Raw genomic sequence first — 13995 nt, forward strand, 5'->3', positions numbered from 1 at the left:
CTTCCTTGGATAGGGAGCCTCCCATCTTTGAAAATGTTCACACAGAGCCTGGTGACCAGCTGCCAGAGAAGTGATGCAGGTTGAAAGGCTACCTGATTGGGTAAGGAGTAAGTGAGGCAGTCTCTGAAACATTTTCAACTCCAAGATGTATTGAGGTTAGACTGAATAATTTTTAGAGACATTCTGAAAATGGCTTGGTAAAAGATCAAACTGAATACTGTTCAAAGTAGAGTTTTTCTATCATTTGTACCTATCAATGATTATTTTTCTATCCTGTAGCGTGCTTGCAAGAGGGCATCAGAGGGCAGACACACTGAAACCATACTCAGAGAAAACTAGTCAATCGAATCACACTAGACCACAGCCTTGTCTAACTCAATGAAACTAAGCCATGCCCATGGAGCAATCCAAGATGGGCGGGTCATGATGGAGAGATCTGACAGAATGTGGTCCACTGGAGAAGGGAATGGCAAACCACTTCAGTATTCTTGCCTTGAGAACCCCATGAACAGTATGAAAAGGCAAAATGATAGGATACTGAAAGAGGAACTCCCCAGGTCAGTAGGTGCCCAATATGCTACTGGAGATCAGTGGAGAAATAACTCCATAAAGAATGAAGGGATGGAGCCAAAGCAAAAACAATACCCAGCTGTGGATGTGACTGGTGATAGAAGCAAGGTCCGATGCTGTAAAGAGCAATATTGCATAGGAACCTGGAATGTCAGGTCCATGAATCAAGGCAAATTGGAAGTGGTCAAACAAGACATGGCAAGAGTGAATGTCGACATTCTAGGAATCAGCGAACTAAAATGGACTGGAATGGGTGAATTTAATTCAGATGACTATTATATCTACTACTGCAGGCAGGAATCCCTCAGAAGAAATGGAGTAGCCATCATGGTCAACAAAAGAGTCCGAAATGCAGTACTTGGATGCAATCTCAAAAATGACAGAATGATCTCTGTTCGTTTCCAAGGCAAACCATTCAATATCACAGTAATTCAAGTCTTTGCCTCAACCAGTAATGCTGAAGAAGCTGAAGTTGAACAGTTCTATGAAGACCTACAAGACCTTTTAGAATTAACACCCAAAAAAGACGTCTTTTTCATTATAGGGGACTGGAATGCAAAAGCAGGAAGTCAAGAAACACCTGGAGTAACAGGCAAATTTGGCCGTGGAATACGGAATGAAGCAGGGCAAAGACTAATAGAGTTTTGCCAAGAAAATGCACTGGTCATAACAAACACCCTCTTCCAACAACACAAGAAAAGACTCTATACATGGACATCACCAGATGGTCAACACTGAAATCAGACTGATTATATTCTTTGCAGCCAGAGATGGAGAAGCTCTATACAGTCAGCAAAAACAAGACCAGGAGCTGACTGTGGCTCAGACCATGAACTCCTTATTGCCAAACTCAGACTTAAATTGAAGAAAGTAGGGAAAACCACTAGACCATTCAGGTATGACCTAAATAAAATCCCTTATGATTATACAGTAGAAATGAGAAATAGATCTGATAGATAGAGTGCCTGATGAACTATGGAATGAGGTTTGTGACATTGTTCAGGAGACAAGGATCAAGACCATCCCCATGGAAAAGAAATGCAAAAAAAAGCAAAATGGCTGTCTGCGGAGGCCTTACAAATAGCTGTGAAAAGAAGAGAAGCGAAAAGCAAAGGAGAAAAGGAAAGATACAAGCATCTGAATGCAGAGTTCCAAAGAATAGCAAGAAGAGATAAGAAAGCCTTCTTCAGCCATCAATGCAAAGAAATAGAGGAAAACAACAGAATGGGAAAGACTAGAGATCTCTTCAAGAAAATTAGAGATACCAAGGGAAAATTTCATGCAAAGATGGGCTCGATAAAGGACAGAAATGGTATGGACCTAACAGAAGCAGAAAATATCAAGAAGAGATGGCAATAATACACAGAAGAACTTTACAAAAAAGATCTTCACGACCTAGATAATCACAATGGTGTGATCACTGACCTAGAGCCCGACATCCTGGAATGTGAAGTCAAGTGGGCCTTAGAAAGCATCACTACAAACAAAGCTAGTGGAGGTGATGGAATTCCAGTTGAGCTCTTTCAAATCCTGAAAGATGATGCTGTGGAAGTGCTGCACTCAATATGCCAGCAAATTTGGAAAACTCAGCAGTGGCCACAGGACTGGAAAAGGTCAGTTTTCATTCCAATCCCAAAGAAAGGCAATGCCAAAGAATGCTCGAACTACTGCACAATTGCACTCATCTCACACGCTAGTAAAGTAATGCTCAAAATTCTCCAAGCCAGGCTTCAGCAATATGTGAACTGTGAACTTCCTGATGTTCAAGCTGGTTTTAGAAAAGGCAGAGGAACCAGAGATCAAATTGCCAACATCTGCTGGATCATGGAAAAAGCAAGAGAGTTCCAGAAAAACATCTATTTCTGCTTTATTGACTACGCCAAAGCCTTTGACTGTGTGGATCACAATAAACTGTGGAAAATTCTGAAAGAGATGGGAATACCAGACCACCTGACCAGACCACAAATTTCTTGAGAAATTTGTATGCAGGCCAGGAAGCAAAAGTTAGAACTGGACATGGAACAACAGACTGGTTCCAATTAGGAAAAGGAGTATGTCAAGGCTGTATATTGTCACCCTGCTTATTTAACTTATATGCAGAGTACATCATGAGAAACGCTGGACTGGAAGAAGCACAAGCTGGAATCAAAATTGCTGGGAGAAATATCAAGAACCTAAGATATGCAGATGACACCACCCTTATGGCAGAAAGTGAAGAGGAACTACAAAACCTCTTGATGAAAGAGAAAGTGGAGAGTGAAAAAGTTGGCTTAAAGCTCAACATTCAGAAAACGAAGATCATGGCATCCGGTCCCATCACTTCATGGGAAATAGATGGGGAAACAGTGGAAACAGTGTCAGACTTTATTTTTGGGGGCTCCAAAATTACTGCAGATGGTGACTGCAGCCATGAAATTAAAAGACACTTACTCCTTGGAAGGAAAGTTATGACCAACCTAGATAGCATGTTCAAAAGCAGAGACATTATTTTGCCAAAAAAGGTTTGTCTAGTCAAGGCTATGGTTTTTCCTGTGGTCATGTGTGGATATGAGAGTTGGACTGTGAAGAAGGCTGAGCGCTGAAGAATTGATGCTTTTGAACTGTGGTGCTGGAGAAGACTCTTGGAGTCCCTTGGACTGCAAGGAGATCCAACCAGTCCATTCTGAAGGAGATCAGCCCTGGGATTTCTTTGGAAGGAATGATGCTAAAGCTGAAACTCCAGTACTTTGGCCACCTCATGCACAGAGTTGACTCATTGGAAAAGACTCTGATGCTGAGAGGGGTTGGAGACAGGAGGCGAAGGGGATCACAGAGGATGAGATAGCTGGATGGCATCACCGACTCGATGGACGTGAGTCTGGGTGAACTGCGGGAGTTGGTGATGGACAGGGAGGCCTGGCGTGCTGCGATTCATGGGGTTGCAAAGAGCTGGACACGACTGAGCGACTGAATTGAACTGAACTGAGTGTGCTTTGTAAGGACAAGCGACTCTATTCCCTCATGCATGGGGAATCTCCTAGAATGGAGAACCAAAGAGCCAAGAGGCAGACAGACAGAAGCACAAGCACGAATGAGGAAGCAGCCCAAGAGCTAAAAAACTAAACTCAGGCTGAAATAACTCACAGAAGTAATGATCTAAATACATATAACTGAAATCTTCCTCAATACAAGAGTTTTTGCCTTTATTTTACCAGATTTCTTCCAGAGGTCAACTGTCCAGGTAAACAAACATAACATCTATTTTTGAAGTACTAAGATAAGAGACAGGCTTTCTAGGTGGCTCAGCAGTAAAGAATCAGTATGCCAAGGCATGAGATGCAGGTTCAATTCCTGGGTCAGAAAGATCCCCTGGAAAAGGAAATGGCTACCCACTCCAGTATTCTTGCCTGGGAAATCCCATGGACAGAGAAACCTGGCAGGCTTCCATGGGGTTGCAGAAGAGTCAGACACAATTTAGTGACTAAACAACAACAACATTATAAGAAACAAAACAGTAATGCAGGTCAGAAGACTAATCTGAACACTGCCCTAATTAGCCCTCTTCACATCCATCTTTTATTCCTAAGACTTTATCTCTTAAGCATCATTATTGCATTTATACTCTACCTCTTTATTCTTTTACCACATAACGAGTAATTCTTTTAATGTTCGTTCAGGCTTCTGTGTTTCTTTTCTCTCGCAGGTGGTTTACATGTAATTTAAAGATAAAGACTTTGTCTTGCAATTGTCTTTCCCAGAAATTAATGGAATGTTAATGTTAACCATTTTCTCCACGTGGAATTCCCACTCCCTTTCCTCAGGTGTCTGAACTTTCATTACTACAGGGCCAGTTATTGCGCAGAGTCTTTCATGGGTTCTATTGCCCTTAGTAACAATTTCCTTCTCTGAGTTTTTATCGTGTTTACTGTCTTCACACTAATTGGAACTGAGCATATGTCACCTTGTCCTTGGCAACACTTCTGCTGTCTGAGTAAGAAACAGGATCCTTCCCCTGGAAAGAAAGCATGCCCACAATGTGAGCCCATGATAAGCTTATTTGTCCTTCTCAGTACATTGGAACCTTTGAGAAACCCCCAAACACTGCTCATGATCCAGTGAGAAGGCCAAAAGGTTTAACAGGATGAAGGTGCTATCCTGGCACCATGCAGCCTAATCACAGCTAATTGAAGTATAGCTGTAGTGCCGCAATGGCACCCCACTCCAGTACTTTTGCCTGGAGAATCCCATGGATGGAGGAGCCTGGTGGGCTGCAGTCCATGGGGTCGATAAGAGTCGGACACGACTGAGTGACTTCACTTTCACTTTTCACTTTCATGCATTGGGGAAGGAAATGGCAACCCACTCCAGTGTTCTTGCCTGGAGAATCCCAGGGACGGGGAAGCCTGGTGGGCTGTCGTCTATGGGATCGCACAGAGTCGGACATGACTGAAGCGACTTAGCAGCAGCAACAGTAGTGACTAAATTTAGTTCCACCACGATGATAAACCTAATCATGTAGGCCTAGGCCTAGAAGGACAAAAAGAGTCAGTAGGACCTTAAACAAAATCAGTTCGAGATTATTGAGAGCTCTCCAAGGTACCAAAGGACTAGAGCCACTCAGGCTACCCACCCAATGCTAAGAGTCCCGTTTCTCTGTGTTCTTTAGGTGATAGTGTTTACTTACTTATTTACTTGCTTACTTACATACTCATTTTTTATGTGACTTACACTATAATCCCTGGGTGGGGAAAATCCCCTGGAGAACAGAATGGCTACTTACTCCAGTATACTTGCTTGGACATTTCCACAGACAGAGGAGTCTGGCAGGTTCCAGTCCATGGGGTCACAAAGAGTCAGACACAACTGAGCAACTAACACTTTCACTTTCCATGATTACAATGTCAGACACCTGCCCTAATCTGAATCCTACTATATCTAGCAAAATGTTACATTGCATCTATTATCCTGACTTTATTATATGTTCTTGCAACTAGCCCAGCTAGCTGTACTACTGAACAGCAGTGAAATTTCCAGACCAAATTTCCAACAGGCATTTAAAATATACATATGTCTAGTCTCCCCAATACTAATGAAAATTCTTGAAAGAGAAATTGTGCCTCAGTGTATCAATGAATATTTTGAAAATGGCTTAAATTTCACTTAAATATCCATCAGTCTTTTCAACAAACAGAGCTGAGAAAACTAGATATTCACATGTAAAAGAATGAAGCTGGACATTTACCTTACACTATACAAAAAAAAAAAAAAATCAACTTAAAGTGAATCAAAACCTAAACATAAGAGCTATGATTGCAAAACTCCTAGAAGAAAACACAGGTGAATGTTTTATGACTTCAGATTCGGTAACATTTTCTTAGCTATGACACCAAAGGCACAGGCAAAAAAAGTAAAATTAAACTATATCAGAAAGTGAAACGTTTGTGCATCAAAGTGCACACTCAACAGAGTGGAAAGGCAGCCTTCAAAATGGGAGAAAATATTTGCAAATCCTATCAGATTTGGAATTAATATACACAATATATTAACATAAAGTGTTCAACAACAACAAAAACAATTCAACTTAAAAAATGGGTAAAGGACTTGAAAGACATTTCTCCAAAAAAGACATACAAATGGCCAAAAAAAAAAAAAACCAAATGAAATGATGTTCAGTGTCACTATTAAGTAAATGCAAATCAAATTTGCATTGCAGTATCTACAGTGAGATATTAGATACATCCTATACTCAGTAGGACACTCACTGTCAAAAAAAGACTGAGAAAATAACAAAGGTTGGCAAGGATGTAGGAAAAAATGGAACACTTGTACACTGTTGGTGGGAATGTAAAATGGTGCAGCCTTTAGAGAAAACAGTATGAGGGCCATTCAAAGGATGTAAAATAGAATTATTATAAAATACAATAATTCTACTTCTGAGCATAAACCCCCAAAATTGATATCAGGGTCTCAAAGAGATATATGCACACCCATGTTCACAGCAGTGCTCTTCACATCAGCTAGTCAGTGAAAGCATGAGACCAAAAGGTCCATAGGTAATGAACAGATAAAATGTAATGGTTTCCAAAGGTTAGAAGGAAGGGAGAGCAGGGAGTTGTTGTTTAATGGGTATAAAGTTTTAGTTTTGCAAAATGAGAGTCCTGGAAATTGGTTACAAAACAAAATGAATGTACTTAACACTGTGCTGCAATTCATGGGATCGCAAAGAGTCGGACATGACTGAGCGACTGATCTGATCTGATCTGAAGATGGTAAATTCTGGTATGTGTATTTCACCACAGCTAATTTTTAAAAATTGTATCAGTAAAGAGCAATTAGTAAAATGAAGACAATTCTCTCAAAGATTTGGAAATCCAAGATGCAAAGCATCATCCTACTAGTATTAGGGCCTTAAGTATGGGTTATTATTAGATACTAGAGCCCAGTGGCACCTCTGAACAAAGAGCAGCCTCTGCACTGGGTAACACTGTGATTTGCCTTTGGTTCTGCCTATTTCAAAGAATGTCAAACTGAATCATCATTTCAAAGTATGTCAAACTGAATCATCTTAATTAAACACTTGTGTAAACAAACATCCATCCAGTGCCAACTCTAGGTCAAGCATAGCGCTGAGGGAGTTAGAGTGTGTAGTTCAATTCTGGGAAAGTAATATTTGATTTTTGGAATTCTGCAGCTGACTTCCAAATCAATCATCACATAGTTAAGTAGTTTAGAACACAGACCCGGACCTGCCTATGTAGGTTTGAATTCTGGCTCTGCCGCTTGCTAACAGTGGTCATTTTGCTTTTTTGCCTCAGTTTCCTCATCCTTAAAATGGGGATACTAATAATACCTTTTTCATAAAGTTACTATAAAGATTAAATGATTTAATATTCTTGAAGCTGTGACAGCACTGCTGGGCATGTATTAAGAGCTATGTAAGTATTCACCAAACAAATTCACAAACATGTGCTGAGCACCTAACTAAATACAAAAGTTTTGTTCAAGTTTGTTAGAAACTTGAACATTGCTTGAACTGTGCCCTAGAACCTACTACTTAACAGTGAAAGGGGAATTCCTGCTGCTGCTGCTAAGTCACTTCAGTCGTGTGCGACTCTGTGTGACCCCACAGACGTCAGCCCACCAGGCTCTCCTGCCCCTGGGATTCTCCAGGCAAGAACACTGGAATGGGCTGCCATTTCCTTCTCCAATGCATGAAAGTGAAAAAGTGAAAGTAAAGTCGCTCAGTCATGTCCGACTCTTAGCGACCCCATGGACTGCAGCCCACCAGGCTCCTCCATCCATGGGATTTTCCAGGCAAGAGTGCTGGAGTGGGGTGCCATTGCCTTCTCCAGGGGAATTCCTAGTTGTGGGCTATTTAAAGAAAATGTTTGAGTCTTTGAAAATATCCCCTCCATCTGTGATGACTGAGAACAGCGTGTTTAACGCGAAGCAAGTGTGACGACTGCTAAGTTTTCTTGTACTGGCCTCACAGTGTAGCTCCTTCTCCTGCCCTCACAGCTTTGAAATACACAGAAGGCAGTGGGGTGCAAGCACATTGGCCCAGTGTGCGCACTGTGATTGTTTCCAAAGAGAAATACATCACTAAAATCAAGTGTTGTTTAAGAAAGAAGAAAAAAAAGTAAAAACAAAAAAACGCAGAGTTAAAAACGTATTTACTCTATCAAACCGGAGTCATGGATAGAATTACAATGATGCTTTCTGGGCAGGAGCCTGAGCTGCATCACAAATGTGAAATATTTTATGAGGACCAGATGGAAACAATAAATGCCTAGAGAATTGAGAAGATGTTAAAAATGAAAATCCCAATCCAAACACAATAGCGATGTCTGATGTATGCTACTGCAAAACCAGAAAATATTTAGGACATAAACTCCATCAAAGATTCTTTCATTGAAAACTAAACAACCCTTAAGAGTTTCCAACTGGTGAAAACTTGGATAAAAAAGTCGTGCATAGAAGTTTAACAAACAGGCTTTGGACCCCGGCAAAAAGTGGTAAGACATAACTCTTGATCAGTTCAGTTCAGTCACTCAGTCGTGTTCAACTCTTTGCGACCCCATGGATAACTCTTGATATTTGCCATAATTATAATAGAAAAAGAAAACACTTGTAAATTCTAGTCTTTAATTAATCAGTTTCTCAGCTGAGTACCTAGAACAAATAAGTTTTAACTACCATAACCTTGAAAACCATATATAAATTCTCTGTTTATATAAAAAACAAAAAAATGGGTTGTCTTTCATTTTGTTAATTTCTATTATACATCCACTCATGTTTTTAGAAATATTCTAATTGTTTGACAAACAGTATGTGTGTAAATTTCCTCATATCTTATAATTTTGGATGTTATATTATTATATCACCCTCTGCCTTGCCAATACCCCAAGGGTAAAACAGGGACAAAAATAGGTCTGTCTCATGTACAACAAAAATATAGATACCTTAGAGAGAAAAAAAATAAGAAAATCAGTTAAATAGTCACTTACCAGATAGCATGCAAGTAAATAAGACTAAATAATTGTGGTAGTTGTTTTGAAACATATATATATATATATAAAATCAACATGCTGTATACTTTAACATATGCACATATGTTCTGCCATTGTATAAATGGTATATGTCAATTATACATTGATAAAACTGGAAACAAAAACAAAATAATATAAAATCCTTTCCAATTAAAAAAAAAAAAAAAACAAACAGATACAGCACCCGGTCTCAAAGAAATGAATCTAATACAATTATTTCCAATATTTTTTCTTTTTTCTTCTACATAATGTCCTACAAAAAACATTTACAATTGTGATACTCTGTCCTAAAAATACTCATGCTGCTGTTGTTTTAATAGTCTGGTTGTAGCCCGGGGTTGCGGGGTGTGGGGGTGGGGGGATGGCATGGTAATCTATACTTAGGTGCAATTCACACTGCATTTACTCTATGAATACCCTTTTCACTCTCGCTGATTCATGACATATTAGTGGCATGATAAGAACCACTGTTCTAGTGTGAGTCAAATAAACATACTTCTCATTAAAGAATGTTGTTCAGTCACTCAGTCGTGTCTGACTCTTTGCGACCCCATGGACTGCAGCACACCAGGTTTCCCTGTCCTTAATCATCCCCCAGAGCTTGCTCAAATTCATGTCCATTGAGTTGGTGATGCCATCCAACATCTCATCCTCTGTCATCCCCTTCTTCTCCTGCCTGCTATCTTTCCCAGCATCAGGGTCTTTTCTAATGAGTCAGCTCTTCACATCAAGTGGACAAAGTATTAAAGCTTCAGCTTCAGCATCAGTCCTTTCAACGAATATTCAGGACTGATTTCCTTTAGGACTGACTGGTTTGATCAATTAAAGAATAATATACATATACTACTGTCCTATAATTCTGAGAATTGATTCAACTTTCTGCCCTTAGAAATATAGCTAAAGGACTCGCCAGTTTATATGTACATAGGTAAAGCAAGGAGGCCTGGCGTGCTGCGGTTCATGGGGTCGCAAAGAGTCAAACACGACTGAGCGACTGAACTGAACTGAAAGCAAGGAGAGAAGGTTGATTAATCTTTGACAGGCTGGTGAGGTTGATTATATTATCACATGATGCTAAAAATTCTTGTAGGAAGAAAACAGAAGAGAGTCAATGAGGCAGCAATTTAGAAAGCAATTGAGAAATGATAGAGGAGTAAAACAGATTATAGAGGGCTAACCTGTGACTGTAAAGAGAATTATTGCATATGGGAACAAAGAAAAATAATATCAACTCAATGCCTATTATACATCATATTATTTGACTTAACCTTCACAAAAATAAAGTTGATGGCCTAGTGGGTATAATGGGAGGAAAAGACTAGGTTATTTATTTGCCTAAGATCACACAACTAGTAAATAATGTAATCAGAATAGGAATAAAAGTCTTATTATAAGTTCAATATACTTTCTATATTTCCTGTAGATCTCTCACCTCTCTCATTTTAATCTATTATCAAATTTTAAGGTTTTTTAATTTTTTAAAATGTATATTTGCATATAAAATTGCTTCTTTGAGGGGGAGTTATTTTACTATTATAACATCACTACAATTATTTAATATTTATCATTGTATTTTAGGGAATCTGTTCACATTTCTCTCTTCTATTCAACTTGGGGACTCAATGCTTCAACTTGGGGACTTCTTCTATTCAACTTGGGGACTGTGTGGATCACAACAAACTGCCAAAAATCCTTAAAAGGATGGGAATATCAGACCACCTTACCTGTCTCCTGAAAAACCTGTATGTGGATCAAAAAATAACAGTTAGAACCAGACATGGAACGACAGACTGGTTCCAAATTGGGAAAGGAGTACATCAAGGCTTATTTCGTTACCCTGCTTATTTCACTTCGATGAAGAGTGAAAGTGAAAGTGAAGTCGCTCAGTCAGGTCTGACTCTTTGTGATCCCATAGACTGTAGCCTACCATAGACTGTAGCCTACAGGCTTCTCCATTGATGGGATTTTCCAGGCCAGAGTACCAGAGTGGGTTGCCATTTCCTTCTCCAGGGGATCTTCCTGACCCAGGGATTGAACCCAGGTCTCCCGCATTGCTGGCAGACGCTTTACCCTCTGAGCCACCAGGGAAGATGCAGAGTACATCATGCAAAATGTCAGGCTGGATGAATCACAAGGTGGAATCAAGATTGCTGGGAGAAATATCAACAACCTCAGATATGCAGATGACACCACCTTATGGCAGAAAGTGAAGAGGAACGAAAGAGCCTCTTGATGAGGGTAAAAGAGGAGACTGAAAAAGCTGGCTGAAAACTCAACATTCAAAAAACTAAGGCCATGGCTTCTTGTCCCATCATTTCATGGCAAATGAAAGGGGGAAAAGTAAAAGAAGTGACAAATTTTATTTTCTTTGGCTCCAGAATCAATGTGGACAGTGACTGTAGCCATGAAACTACAAGACACTTGCTTCTTGGAAGAAAAGCTATGACAAACCTAAACAGCATATTAAAAAACAGAGCTATCACTTTGCTGACAAATATCTGTCTAGTCAAAGCTATGATTTTTATATAGCATAACCAGCTAACTGACATGAATTTGAGCAATCTCTGGAAGATAGTGGAGGACAGAGGAACCCGTGCTACAGCCCATGGGGTCACAAAATTAGACATGACTTAGTGACTGAACAACAACAATGTGCTAGTTTGTATTATGGATTTACGATGAGCAAAATACACAAAGTCTCTGTCATTAGGGCATTTATATTCTAGTGGGAAAAGGCAGACAATAAGGTAGATGATGGATTGATAGAGACGATGTAAATACAGACACGAATATAGCTGTGGATGTAGATATCTACATACAGAAAATGATGTAGAGCTGTACATCAGGTATGGATATGTAGTATAAAGAAATCAAAGCAGATCTAAGGATAAGCTGCTGCTGCTGCTGCTAAGTCGCTTCAGTCGTGTCCGACTCTGTGTGACCCCATAGACGGCAGCCCACCAGGCTCCCCCATCCCTGGGATTCTCCAGGCAAGAACACTGGAGTGCGTTGCCATTTCCTTCTCCAATGCATGAAAGTGAAAAGTGAAAGTGAAGTTGCTCAGTCGTGTCCAACTCTTCACGACCTCATGGACTGAGGCCTACCAGGCTCCTCTGTCCATGGGATTTTCCAGGCAAGAGTAGTGGAGTGGAAGGCTATTTTATATTGGTTTTATATTCATGGTCAGGAAGATTCTCTCCAATGAGATGAATTCAAGCAATGATCTGAAAAAAGAATGAAGGCCATATAGATATCTAGGAGATATTCTTTTTTGATAACAAAAAAGGCAAAGACCCTGATAAGGGATGCTGCTGAGACTGTTTGAAGGCCAGCAAGTATATCAGTGTGTCTGGAATGGTGTCGGTGGAGAAGGAAGTCTAAGAAGTAGATGAGATCTCTAGGCAAGACCAATAGGGCCTTGCACCTATGGCACATACATTCTGAGTGACATGGGCTACCCTTGAAGGATTCTGAATAGAGTAGTGGCACAATCGCTCATATGTTATAAAGAATCACTGTGGCAGCTATGTGGGGAATACCTTATAAGGAGGAAAGGGTGGAAAGCAGGAGAATCAGGCAAGAGGTTAATTAAATCATCCAGGTATGAGCTAATGGTAACCTGGATCAGAATGGCAGCAGTGGTGGTGATGAGAAGTAGTCAGATTCTGAAGACACTGCAGAAGCAAAGCTGATAGAATTTGTTGATACATTTGGAATGTGAAATATCAGAGAAAATCAAGAGCCATGGAAGACTCCAAGATTTCTGGCCTGAACAATTAGGGAAAAAAAATGGAATTGCATTTTACCAAGATGGAGAAGACTGGGAACAGATTGCAACAGGGGTGGGATGTCAGGGGTCAAAATTAAGATGTCGGTTTCGGACGTGCTCAGTTTTGCTGTCAAGAAGGCTGTTGGACAGGTACATAGGTCTGGAGTTCAGAAAGTCTATCTAAAGACACAAACTGTAATCATCAGTGCACAGATATTATTTAACGTCATGAGTCTAAGGGAGATACTTGGCCTAGGGAGTGGCGCAGACAAAACAGAGAGAGACCACATTCCTCTGGGGACCTTCCAATGTTTAGAGTTTGGGGAGAGGAACAAGCTGAGGAAATTGAGAAAGAACAGCCTCTGAGAAAGGAAAGAGATTACAGTGTCCAGGAAGCCAAGTGAAGGCAATGTTTCAAGAAAGAAGATGTAACCAACTGTATGATATGCTGTTGATGAGCTGAGCAAGATGAGGGTTGCTAGTTGATCATTTGATTTGTCACATGGATTTCATAACCTCAGTAAGAACACTTTTAGTGGAGTTGTGAGGGCAAAACTCAAAGTTTTCAAAAAAGGACTTGTTGTTGTTCAGTCCCCAAGTTGTGTCTAACTCTTTGCAACCTCGTGGACTGCAGCAGGCCAGGCCTCCATCTCCTGGAGTTTGACCAATTTCATGTCCTTGAATCTGTGATGCCATCCAACCATCTCATCCTCTGTCACCCTCTTCTCCTTCTGCCTTCAGTCTTTCTCAGAATTAGGGTCTTTTCCAATGAGTCAGCTGTTCACATCAAGTAGCCAAAGTATAGTGAGACATATAAATTATTATATAATCTATGTGTCTATAGACATATAGTTTATAGTCTATATCTCTGTCTATAGCCTAGAGACTATTATTTTGGAGAGTTTTGCTGTAAAGGGAAACAGATATAAGGTAGTAGATAGAGGGGTGCATGGGGTCAAAGAGGACCTTTGAAAGGACAGAGTTTTAAAGTGTTTATAGCCAGATAGACATAATCTAATAGGATGGAAAACCAATGACGCAGAGACAGCAAGGACAAGTGCAAGAGCAAAGCCCTTTGAGGGTCAGAAGGGAGGGATTGGCCTTAACCAGGTACACAGAGCTGATCCA

General features: G+C 40.2%; 1 protein-coding gene and 1 pseudogene across 2 annotated transcripts in view; one reads left to right on the top strand and one right to left on the bottom strand.

The window, feature by feature from the left end:
- Nucleotides 1-13995, bottom strand: part of PDE4B (phosphodiesterase 4B) — a 546831-nt gene that overhangs the window by 426762 nt on the left and 106074 nt on the right. The window lies entirely within an intron of this gene.
- Nucleotides 442-1458, top strand: LOC133244460 (craniofacial development protein 2-like; annotated as a pseudogene).

This window comes from Bos javanicus, chromosome 3 (genome assembly GCF_032452875.1).
Source record: "Bos javanicus breed banteng chromosome 3, ARS-OSU_banteng_1.0, whole genome shotgun sequence".
In the NCBI taxonomy this organism is placed as follows: domain Eukaryota; kingdom Metazoa; phylum Chordata; class Mammalia; order Artiodactyla; family Bovidae; genus Bos; species Bos javanicus.